We start from the raw sequence: 13,595 nt of genomic DNA, 5'->3' as shown, positions 1-13,595 counted from the left end.
GTTCAGCCTCCCACAGGGCCAGGCAGGGATCCTGGTCACTTTTTCAGGAATTGGCTCTTAGCTCTGACCAGTCCAGCTCTGTCCTGTCTCAGGCTCTTCCCACTGCTGTTTCTTGGTGCAGAGCAGGAACATCTATGTCTCCACTATCTGGTATCCTATGGATATACACTTGCCATTTCCCACTGAACCCTCATTCCGGTTTTGTTTTCATCCTAAACATTTTTAAAAATGTTTTTTAAATATATATTTTTATTGATTTCAGAGAAAGGAAGGGAGAGAGCGAGAGAAACATCAATGATGAGAGAAAGTCATTGATCTGCTGCCTCCTGGATGCCCCCTACTGAAGACTGAGCCTGCAACCCTGGCATGTGCCCTGATTGGGAATCGAACCATGACCTCCTTCCTAGTTCATGCTCAACCACTGAGCAACACCAGCTGGGCCTAAACATTTTAATAAATGTGTGGAGTGATACAATGATAGGTAGATAAAATTGGATTTGCTTGGATACAAATCCTTCTGTATGCAAATACTTAGAGCAAAATAAATGAGAAGGGCTCTTTTTTCCACCTACTCCTCTCCCTAGGGCCTGGCATGTACCAGGAGCTGGGGATAGAGACCACAAATGACACCCCTACCTTCTTGAGTTGGAAGATACAGTTCAGTCTTAGAATATAGGGTTGTATTTTGAACATGCTCTTCTGTGTGTTTGTGTGAACTGCTGACGGTACCACCCTTCACTCTACCTTTAAGGCCATCACAGATGAAAGTGAGGTTAGCCACAGGAATGTGTGAGAACCCGTGTGGGAACTGGGAACAGACAGAGAAGTGCTACAAAGCCCCTGCGCCTTTGTAAGTACCTGTTAGTCCGCCGTGGCACAAATACAGGTAATGGCACAGTGAAGTGGTAAAAATAAGGATGTCGTGTCCACATAACTGAGAATTAAGGAAATGAGACAAAACCTAACAGGAAAAACCTAAAAGGAAATACGGTAGTGGCTGCTCAGAAAGTCATTGGTTAGCGTGTCTGGCTCACGTTTCTGTTGCGAGGACACATATGAATGAGTACACACAGAAACACACATAATTTGTTTGATGCAAGGAGCCTTTCATGGATTTTCCCAGTGCTCCAGTGGGGTCAGGAGAAGAGGGCAGGCAACCTGAAAGGTGTAAAAAATAATATTAGGGACATAAAACAAATAGTCTCTGGGAAGGGAATTGTGAACAGTAGGGACCTCCAAAAGCAAAACAAAGCTAAGGCTGGATGGGCTTAACAGTTTATAAATAATGGAAAGCACACGCAGCAACTTGTACTTGAAGATATCACTTGTTGCCGAGCCATTTTGGAATTCTAATGACTATGAAATAAACGACAGGAAGATTTTGGTAACTATACGACTAGGCAAAAAAAAAAGGGCATATTAGATTTCAGTGATGGAAAGTATGTGGGAAATTTATCCAAATTATATCTATTTCTAGGTATCAGTTATGAGCCAGGCAAAGGACCTGACAGTCAATTAAGATATAATCTCAATGTGTATAGTCTAAAAATTCAAGATTGTTAAAAAAAGTGTTGATATTGGATACAAAATAAAGGCTATTATCAACTCCAGGTCAAAGACAGATGCTCTTATAGCAGAATTCCATGCACAGTTTTGGATGATACTCTAAGTTAAAATGATAAGGAAACCAGCGAATATTTCCGAATAGGCACTTTACACGATACTAAGGGTGAATGGGCTGGAAGTCTTTCAGGGATTAGGACGACAGTTCGGGAAGGTGGCCAGGGAACGTGACTTATTAATTGCTTCTTGACTTTTCATTTTGAAAAATTGCAACCTGGCCCTGGCCGGGTAGCTCAGCTGGTTAGAGCATCATCCCAATACGCCAAGGTTATGGGTTCAATCTCCGGTCAGGGCACATACAAAAAGCAACCAGTGAATGCACCACTAAGTGGAACAACAAATTGACCCCTCCCCCATCTCTGCCCCTTTCCTCTCCTTCTCTCTAAAATCAAAAACTTAAAAAAATCGCAGCTCTACAGAAAAGTTGGAAGAACAGTACAATGAACACCCATATGCCCTTCACCCTGTTTAATTAGTGTTTTTCCACATGGCACTCTCTGTTTTTCTAAATTGTTCCCCAAATAAGTTGCAGATACCATGTTGCTTAGCATGTATTTCCAAAGAAAAGGGTCATTTCCTCTCATACTACAATATCATTATGACAATATTACTGATATACCAGTATTATCTAGTAAATGGTTTCAAATGTTTTCAAATTTCCAAATTGTTCAGTAATATCTTAATAGCTTTGTAAAAAAACAAAAAATGCCCCTAAAACAATAGTCAACCAATAGTTATTTATCATGTCTGTTTAATCTTTTATCTTGAATGTAATACCAGACGTTTTCCCCCCTTGGTTTTGACATTTATGAAGAGTCCAAACCAGTTGTTTTGCAGAATGGCCCACAATTTGGGTTTACTTACAGTTTCCTCACGACTGGATTCAGATTAAGCATTCTGGATGTGAGCACTGCACAGATGATGTCGCTTGCAGTGCATGGTGCCAGGAAGCATGTGATGTCAGTTCGCCTCATCATTGGTGATCTGAAGTCGAATCACTTGGTTGAGGCGGAGCTTGTCAGATTTCTTCGCTATGAAAGTTACTCTTTTCATTTGTAACCAACCAATAAACAGTCTTCGGAGTGATGTGTCAAGATCGTGTTCCACAACAACTTTTTAACTAGAGTTCTGGCACTGTTGGAACAAGTCACGGAGAGGACGTGATCTCAGGTTGGCCCTCTAGCTGGACCTGGGAAATGGAAGGCCCCTTCCTCTAGGTAGAAGCTGCCTCCACCCCAAGGACTCAGCCTTGAGATAGTAATGTGGTGTTGAGACCATCTTTACTGATGACGTGACTGAGCCCCATGCAGGCTTCGATATAAACTCTAAAGGTTCTGGCTGGCAGATGTGGAGGCCATCTTGCGGCCGCCCAGGACAGGCCTCGCCAGTTCCCTTGCTTATTAAACCTGCCCCTGCCAGCCTGGAGCGGTCAGCCTCGTGGTCCTTGCCCTCTGGTTGCAGCGGAAGTTTATAAACCGGGTAGCATTCATTGATGAGCCATACTTAGTTTCTTATTCTTTCATTGCTTCTCCATTTATTAGCTGGCATTCTTCTGTAAACACAAACTCCCTCCACCACCTTTTTAAAGAATTTCTATGGCCTCATGGATTTTTAAATATTTAATGTGTTATAATCCATTCCACAACTATTCTTTTTGATGCTCATATTGTTCTAGCCCCTGTGTTCCTTTAAATGTCTTCATCAGTGTTTCAGGATTCCCTCACTTTCTGACATAATAAGATATTCCAGACTCACCTGCACTTTCTCTGACCTGAACTTATAATTAGCTACTTATCAAAGATATTTTCTTCCTCCCTCCCTCCCTCCCTCCCTCCCTCCCTCCCTCCCTCCTTCCCTCCCTCCCTCCCTCCCTCCCTCCCTCTCTTTTTCTTTCTTTTTTGTTTTTTTAAGTGGAGTATGGTATTTAGACAGCAGGATCTGGGCATTGGGGACAATTCTCCATGGTTCTCTCATGTTTCAGTACATCTTGTGAGTGACGCAGTAACAGCCTTTGTTCTGAACTGTTTTCTCAAGGACGTTTGTGTAGTGAATAGCCTTAGAAGATACAGATACTGTCTCCCTTCAGAGAAAAGGACAGGTTTGCTTACTGTCCAGTATAACAAAGATAAGGTCTCCCTTGGGGGGTGAATCTAAGACAGCCTTCCCATTCTACAAGATTCTGATTTTCCCTGGGTGCAGGGTCCTGTAACAGAACCCACGGTGTGTCCAGACATCAACAGGCCCTTTTCACGTTGCCCTGTGGAATTGGGGCTGGGGAGCTGGCACAAATGCTGATTACTGAGAGTAATCAAGTCCTTTGTTGCTGACCCAGGAGTTCCTGTGTTCTGCTACCATTCATGAAACTATGTCAAGCAAGCTTATTAGGTTGCAGGTGGGATTAAATCTCAGACCCTACACAGTTCTTGACACTGGGGACTAGGCGTGTTCACTGCTACTAGTGTGTCATTGTTTCTATGCCTCCCTATGGAAAAAAACTGGGAAATACATATACTTTTATAAACAGTATGTGTTGATGTACTAATAGCCTCTTATTCCAAAACAAAGCCATAACATTCTTCCTCTCCTTCCCCTAATCCATATTTACATCTCTCTTCTCCCACGGAGAGAAGAACCTCAGGTCCCAAAATACCAATATAGTCATTCCTTTGCTCTCTCCTACAATTCATATTCATATAAGTTACAATTAGAATTATTATGCCAAGTCCACTACCAAAGACAAATCTTCTAAGCAGTTCTTTTTGTCCTTAGAATATGTCACACTAAGGATACAGTCAGATTACTATACAACTTTAAAGATACTTTAATTCTCTTTTTCTGTGATTATGTTATCAATTCAATGTATAGTTAGGTCCATTTGTTTACATTAAAATTCAGCTTTAGCACTACATCATACTTAATTGTGTGCATGTCCAGTAGTTGACTCAACCAGGCTCCTATGGACGGGCATTTAGATTATTCCTTATATTTTGCTATGACCAGTAATGCTACATTGAATAAGCTTCTGTTTTGTTTTGTTTTGTTGGTTGGTTTGTTTCTTGGTGTTATATTTTAGGGTAAATCTCTAGAAGTGAGACTGCTGGGACACAGAATAAATGCATGTACGGTTTTGGTGGATACTGACAATTCCCCACCCAATGGATTATGCCATTGTACACTACCACCTGGAAAGTTTGAGAATGCCTGTGTCTCCGTAGCTTCAAGTGTGTATTGAAAAGCTCCTGAATTTTTGCCAAGATGAAAGGTAAAAAATAGCATCAGTATTTTGCATTTCTCTTATTAGAAGTGAAATTATGTGTCTTTTTATATGTTTATGTTTTTTGTTTGTTTGTTTTTAAACTGTCTGCTCCTGACTTCCTATTTTTCTGTTGAGGTTTTGGACTCTTTTCTGTGCCTTTTAATTTTTTTTAAACTTTTTCCCCTTACAGTTATATCAAGGTATAATTGACATACAATAAATTACACACATTTAAAATATACAATTTGTTAAGCTTTAACATATGTATGTGCACAATGCACCTGCCGATTACCCCCAAAGTCTCCTCATGCCCTTTGTAATCCAGCTCTTTCTTCTCCCTCACTGCCATCCCTGGTTTCCTCCTTTCTGTCCACAGATTTATATCCCATTTATTTCCAGGATTCTCCACTCTGCTGGCAGGGACATAAGCTATTCCCAGTGCTGCGTAAGCTCTGAGGATTGTTTCGTCTGCTCCTTTCCTGCGGTTCTTCCTCTGGCCTTTGTAGGTTTTCCTCACATGCATGTTCTTACCAGTGTTTAGCTGGAGGGAGACTCAAGAGGAATCCTCTTCAGTTTCGAGTTCTCTAGGGGCTCAGCTTTTCCCTCCTCTCTGCTACTCTGCCCCACCTTGAGCTCCCCCAATTCTAACTCTGTCTCCTCAACTCAGTGGAGACAGCCGGGCTTTGTTTGGGTTCCCTTTCCTTTGCTGTGGCCTGGAAACTCCCTCCAGGCAGTAAACTGGGGCCATCAAAGACATGACTTCATTTGTTTTGCTTCTTGCAGGGCTCATGTCTTGTGCTGCCTGTGGTCCAGTGTCTGACAACCCTTCTTTCTTGTGTTTTGTCTGGTTTTTCAGTTGTTTGAGGTGGGAGAGTAAGCTAGTACCTACTGCTCCATTATGGCCCATGCTCCCCATCGTGAGGACTCTTCCCTTTTGGCTTTTATGATGTATAGATATTTTTACATATTATCGAGATCAGGTCTTTGGACATCTGTTCAAATATTTTCCCTTACTTTGTCAGTTATCCTTTGACTTTGGTAATGGTGTCTGTTTTTTTCACGCAAAAGCTTTTTTTTTTTTTTAAATGCAAATTAATTTACTTTTTTCTTTTGTTGCACCTGGATTTCAGGTCATTTTTAGAAAACTTTTCCCACAGTCAGAGGAATACAAAGGGATTTACCTGTATTTTTCTACTACTTGTATGGTTTCCTTGTTTCTTTCTTTTTAATGTTTGATTTGATCATTTATCCACGCGAAGTTTATTCTGGTGTATAGTGAGAAGTGTGGATCCAATTTTATCTTCTTCCAGATGACTATCCAGGACGCCATTTATTTATTTTTATTTTTTAAATGTGTTTTTATTGATTTCAGAGAGAGGAAGGGAGAGGGAGATAGAAACGTCAATGATGAGAGAGAATCACTGATTGGCTGCCTCCTGCACACCCCCTTCTGAGGACTGAGCCTGAAACCCAGGCATGTGCCCTGACCAGGAATCGCACCGCGACCTCCAGGTTCATGGTCGACACTCAACCACTGAACCACACCATCTGGGCCAGGGCACCATTTATTTAAAATCTCATTCTTTCCTAGTGATTTGAGATGCTACCTTTGTTGCAGTAACAAAGTGACTTCCATATGCACTTGTGCCTGTTTCTGGAATTTTTTTTTTTAATGTATCTTTATTGATTTCAGAGAGAGGAGGGGAGAGGGGACAAGGAGGGGAGGGGGAGAGAAAAAGGGAAACATCAATGATGAGAGAGTCGCCATTGATCGGCTGCCTCCCGCACACCCCCGATGGGAACCAAGCCCGCAACCCTGGCATGTGCCCTGACCGGGAATCAAACTGTGATCTCCTGGATCCTAGGTCATCGCTCAACCACTGAGCCACGCCTGGCTGGGCTGTTTCTGGAATTTCTGGTCTGTTCCACTGTTCTACCTGCCACTGGCACTACCCTCTTTCAATTCTAGAGCTTTCTACTGTATTTCAGTTCCTGCTCTCCTTATTGCTGTTACTTTTCCCAGTTTATTTTTCCATGTTTATTTATTTATTTTACAAAACAAAACATTTTCATTTGGCCTACTGGAGCCCTAGCCTGGAAACACCCATGGGGAATCACCCTACAGGGCTGGGGACTGCCTGATAAAATAGTCTCTGCATCAGGAGGGTTGGCTGTATGTGCAGGTTAGAAATATTCACAGCTCAGAATGAAAGAAGAAATATAAAGGAGGCCCAGAGGGGAGTGTAGTGCTGTTGGTTTGTTGTTTCTCCAGGTGTAAAGGTGTAAACACCACCCCACTCTCCACAAGCCCCAGGGGAAGTGAGGGACAGTGGGCAGGTGTCCTGAGCAAGGGAGCCTCCCTGAAAGGAGTCACTCACACACGTTTGTGTCTGTACACAATGCCGGGTTTATTGGGGGAGACCCCCTCAATAAGCCAATAGAGTCACACGCAGGTGACACACAGAGAGGGGGAGCTTCGATGACAGAAGCGAGCAAAGCGAGTGTCCAGTGTGGAGTGTTGGCCACCGGCAGGTCCACAGGTGGAGAGGCCGCGGTCTCAAGCCAGGCGGCTGCAGTGGCCCCGCATGCCCGGTGGAGTGGAAGCCGGGCGGGGCTCCCAGTGTGACACTGCACGTTTCTTAGGCTGGTTATCACATCCTTTCACGTTTAAACTCATCCTTTCACGTTTAAATTCATCATCTTTGGACATACTTCCCATGGTTCTTGGATAAAATTCAAATTTCCTAATTCAGTCAAAAGATCCTCCACATGCTGTTTTTCACAAATGTCTCCAAATCTTTTGTTTTTTCCCTTCCCCCAGGACCTCGTGTGTAGCTGTGTCGGAATGTTTGGACCTTTGAGAGTTTGACTTCTGCCCTTTTTTTTTAAAAAAAAATAATTTTTTATTTTTCAGTTACAGTTGACATACAATATTACCTAAGTTTCAGACGTACAGCCCAGTGATTAGACATTTGTATCACAAAGTGATCGTCCCCTGGCCTTTTTAGAAGCTGTTTCTCCTAAAGACCCTGCCTTCTGGTGGTCACCGGATCCCCTCCTGCCGAGGAGTGCCTGTGTAACGTTCCTTCTTTGGGGGGGTCTCCTCTGCCCCCGAGATTAGGTCAGCTCTGGGTTTCTTTGCTGTGTGCTCCCTCATTCTCGGTATTTCCTTAATTACGGTGGCCTTTATGGTGACCGATTGCTGCATGGTATGTGTTCTGATCTCTCAGGCTCCAAAGGCTCTCTTCATTGTTTTCGTTCCTCTCTCTGTAACTCATTTGCGAATGGATGAAAGAATAAATAGGTACACAAACGATCCCATTCAATACAGTTGTGTGTCGGTATCTATCTGTAGGAGATTGGTTCTGGGTCACACACACACACTCTCACACACATACACACACACACCCCCCCAAATGGGGGATGCCTAAGTCCCTTACGTAAATGTATTATTTGTATAGAATCTACACACATCCTCCAGTATATTTTAAATCATCTCTAGGTTACTCACAATACAGAATACAATGTAAATGCTATGTAAATAGCTGTTATACTGTATTGTTTACTGAATAATAACAAGAAATAGAGACCTGTACATGTTTAGTAAAGCTGCAAGCCACTGTCTGTAGGCCTGAATACTTGGTACGCGTCAGCGACCAGGTGAAGGTTGTTGGTTTTTTTTTTTTTTTGTATTTCCAATTCGTAGTTGGTGGAATCCCCGGATGCGGAACTGAGGAGGCAGAGCCCGAAGACATGGAGGGCCGACTGCGTGTTCCAAGGTATGTCACCCCTGTCGTTTCAAAAGAAAAAAAGTTTTTTGACATAAAAATTTATTTATTCGTACCTGTATCTGCCTCCCTGCAATGAGAATGGAAGAATTCTGAGGCAGAGGCACAGAATGCCTCTTGGGTGGGCTGTCACAGTTTACTTGTAAAAAAGCACGTCTACATTATAACGCTAATTTAACCCTCCAGCTTCTTTTGAGAATTGGCATAGAAAAGTCGTTAAAAATATTATATTCTACTTGTGTTGGGCTTGGAGGTGCTCAGGAGAGGCCACGCTATGAACCAATGCAGGCTGCCACTAGTGCCAGGCCTGGGGCGGCTTAGAGGTTGGTCTGGGGCCCGCTGAGGCCAGCTGCTACTTGTTTGAGAGATTTTAGGAAAGTCCTAAGTCTGAGGCAAGAGAGGTCACTTGCATAGAAAAGCCACTGGACATGGCTTGGATGAGCTGCAAGTACGGAGAAGCGGGGTCTCCAGGAATCACCAGCGAGAATGGACACAGACAATAGTGGGGTGAAGGACTGGGGAAGGGTGGGGGCGGGGTGAAGAAGGTCATTGGGGGAAAAATGGGACACCTGGAATACTTTCAACAATAAAGATAGAAAATAAATAAAAATCACAAAAGGTATAGCCAATTAAAAAAATATATTGTACTTTATAACCTAAAACCTATTTTAAAGCAATTATCTTTCCCATAGAAAAGGTATTTTGTATAAAACAGAATGATTGTGGAGCGAATTGGAGGTTTGGGAGATCATTTTCAGTAGTTGTTGATTTGTTTAAGGAGTTACTGTGAGGTTTAAATGAGGTTCTTAACTCTTTCCTTTGAAAGGATGCACACATTTAAAGAGGTTGTATTTACAATTTTATTTTAGAGATTTAATAACATTTTTAGTGTCGGGGTTTTATTTTATTAATATTGCAGTTTGATCCAGTCTGTGGTATTTGGAAAAAATATCAGGTTTGCAATGCTGACAAATATGGTGTGAAGGTGCTCAAATGATTTTAAAAGAAGACTTAAGAGCTATGAAATAATTAGCCTAAGCCTGTATTAAATTAAGAAAAAATAATATTCCTCTTTCACTGTTTTAAAAAGCATAAGAGCTCCACCTGGTGTTGAACAAAACTACGAGGTAAATTTATTTGATGAGTTAGACTTGTTCATTTTCTAAAAATTGTAATTCAGAATGCTTTTGTCAATATTCTGTTCTATTTATACTAATGCTATTGATAGTGTTCCCAAATAATGTGAAATTCATTCTTTTATGACCTAATGCACTTCCGATAAAGACAGGCCTTCCCTTTTAATGTTTTTAAGGGTTTTAGAAAAGGCTCTCTCTGCAGTGGAGCAGTAAGAAGCCTCCTCACAAACCCAGGGCCCCAGCTGCTGTGTTTAAAAATCCATCCACTCCTTGGTTTGCACGCAGGCCACACCTCCCATTGGCTGCTCCTGCCAGTGACCAGTGACGGAGTGCAGTGATAACTTGAGGCAGACCAGGACCTGGGAGACATGTGGGACTCCTTTGTTGGCCCACTTGGGCTCCAGGCCTGCCCCATCGTTTTGCCAAACTGTTTTTTGACTGCGCAGCAGTATGGACGCGTCTGTTCAACCACCCCTTAATCTTTCATTCTCTCAAATTAGATTTGAATGCAGTCTGACAACTCTACCAGCCTTTCCCAGCCCCTTCCCTATTTCTTTTTATACAGGCATTTCCTTCTCATAAAATCCTGTCTTGGTACTTGTTTCTGAGAGATCCCAGACTAACACAATATCCGTTCTGGAAGTTTTAGGGAATATTTGGAAGAGGAGACATCTGTCTCATTTTCTGACATCTGGGTTGTCTAATATACGGCTCTTATGCATTAAAATAGATTTTGAGATATTAAACTCAGGTCTGAGTCTGACTTAGCTTGGCTGATTAGTGCATGTGTGGAAAAGAGCATGTGTCTTGTGAGGCCACTTGGCTCTTTGATGCCATGTGGCCAAAGGCAGCCTCCTAAATTAGCCAACCATCTTATTGTTTACCCGAGTCAATTGGACAGTTAGGCGAGGGTGTAATGAATCAAGGCAAATCCAACACTTCTTCTAAAAAAATACCTTCAAAAATGGATTTTTAAAAAATGCACAGAGAGAGGGACTTTAGTGTCATCTTTGTATACACAGAATAAATTATATTCAGTATTACATTTCAGTATTAAGTGCTGGTGATTTAAATGCAGATGCAGATTTGTTTGACTTTGTTGTTGAAAAGGGTCACACGTCACTGGAATATTCTAGAAAATAATCAATACTCTGGAGTGAAAGACGCTTTGCAGTTCCTGATAGAAAGGCAGGGAACATCAGTAATTTGCAGCCCATGGAATGTGCCCAGGGGTTCTGTGTCAGGGCATGTTCTTGGTTTACTTCTGTTTCACTGATACTGACTCTAAGAGGTAATACGATGCTAGGAAAATAAAACTTCACACTGCTGTGTGTGTGGTAGAGTGGAAAGAACCACGGCCTGGAAGATGGAATATCTGTACTGAGTTGGCTTCACTACATGATCACCCTCTTTCAGCCTCCGTTTCCTTGTTGGTAAGATGGGGTTACAAATCTTAGACTCTTTACAGTCATTAGGTTTAAATGAAACAGTTCATATGAAAACATTGGGTGAGCTAAGGCACATAGCACCTGGAGGGTACATTATCATTGTTTCATTGTATTTCTAATGACATTATCTACTAAAGTAGGCAAGTAGGTGTTCTGACCTCATATAGTTATGGAGTTATGGATCTCATAGTCCATGCTAAGAGATTTTTAAATAAAAATGTTCTGGAACTATTTAAGTAAACATAATTGATCTTATTTTACTTTGCTTCCTTCACATAAAATATATGAATTATTTACTAAAATAAGAAAAAGATTTTATTATTAAGTATCCTATGAAAGGTTAAAAATAGAAACAAAAGTATCAATTTAAATAGAAGACAAGTAATTCTCTCCCTCTGATTTTGTCTGGTGGTGGCAGAAAAGAGACCTACTTACACCTACCTGACAATTAAAGCAAAGAGTTAAAGAGGACAATTTCATTAATTTGTAAACAATAGCAATAAAAATATTTTTGCTCTAATATTTTTCTTTCATTATACTCTTTTGAGGGTTGTTATGCAAGTACATTAAAATGTAACTTCTCCACAAATTCTGTTTTAAAACTGTAGCTGGCAATGTTATTCTGTAACAAAATATTGCCCACAAATTATTCATTTATAATTTAAACACAATGCAACTATACTATTTAACTTTATTATTCATGTTTTATGTACCCGTGAGATAAGTGTAACATTATTATCACAAAGTTATTTGAGGTGGCATCCTTAGTCTTACCTTAAACAAAGAAAAATAATAATAAGGTACTGGAATCTCACACAGATTCCTAGGAAAAGTTGACCACCTAGGCCGCGGACGTCTAGGGCCAGGCAGCTCTGGGGAGGCAGGGAGCAGCCTTTCAGGGTGCCCTCCTCACGCTGCCCAAGATTCCTAGTCCTCAAATTAAAGTCTGGCCGAGGTTGCATTCCGTGCCCACCCCTTGCTCCTGAGAAGGTTAAATACATACATACAACACCAATTCCATGCACTGGAAGAGGGGTGGTGCCCCCAAAAGAAGGTGAAAGGATACTGTGTAAGAAGAAAATAGCAAATACCCACTAATTGATGTATTCAACTCAAGTTTTTATTTGTGATGGTTATAATCATTTTCTTAGCTACTGAGATGATAAGCAGTAATTTGTTAAGTTGTGAAAAGCTCGGTTATCTACAGCCTGCTTTAGGTGCCCCTGCTTCTTCTCTCTAAGTAAAGACCAGGCCCTGGGTTCGTGACCACTGAGTCATTGGCATTTTTTATTCTTGTGTGATTGCCACTGTGTAAAGTTAAGGCAAGGCACATGGGAACACTGCAGGTTTGACATGTGTCCAGGTAAAGTGTGTTCCTTTACTGCGTTCAGTTTTCACCGTGGTGTTACCAACAGGGGGACCTGAGCAGAGGCACAGGATGCCCATGGAATAATGTTCTATCTTCCAGAGATAGAAGCTTTGTATCTGTATATGCATGTCCGTGGACAGGATACAAGTGTCGCTTTGGGGACTAATTCCTGTATATTGCTGCTTTAAGAATGACTCCTGTAATTACTTTAGTTTGGAGGTAGACGGTGTGTTTCAGGAGTGTCACTGCCCCATTTCTGAAAGACTCAGACCAGCTCTGATTTCTATCCCCTTTGTGTGTACATAACAATAATATCTATTATTTAGGTAGGACAACACTTAACCAAATGCCTTGCCACTCCATTTTTGAGTAACATTTAAAATATTATTCACATTTAGATTTCATTCTTTATGAGATTACTTTTTGAATAGTTATGAAAATATTTTCGTCTTCAATGTATCTTTGTTATTAAAACTGAGATTCTAGCAAGAAACACTAGATGGCATTCATTGCTCTGTTGAAGGACATTTTTACACTTTATTTTTATACTTCCCAATGCAATTTTCTCATATGCTTGAGAAAAAAAATATGAAAATTTGCATTTTCTAGAATATGTCACCGAATACTCAAAAAATAAACAAACAAAAGCAAAAACAAAAAAATGGATAACTGGGCCGTGGGACACAAGAATACCCAATATACACTGAGGCTATCATGGAAACAAATCCTAAAATAATTTTAATGTGATTTAATTTCTCTTAAAATATGTAAATGATACAAAATATCAAGGTTTTAGATAGAATTTCTAGCATAGATAGAAAAACAAACTTGACATAACTTTCCACCTTTATTTAAATATACACAGAATTTAAAAATACAAAAATAAATTACGATGTGGAAGTAACATCAATGATTTAAATGAATCTACACATTATTCATTATCATTTTATTATAAAATATCACCAAAAATTGCCC

Source organism: Miniopterus schreibersii, assembly GCF_964146895.1.
Source record: "Miniopterus schreibersii genome assembly, chromosome: 4".
Taxonomy (NCBI): domain Eukaryota; kingdom Metazoa; phylum Chordata; class Mammalia; order Chiroptera; family Miniopteridae; genus Miniopterus; species Miniopterus schreibersii.
This window is presented reverse-complemented; position numbering follows the sequence as displayed.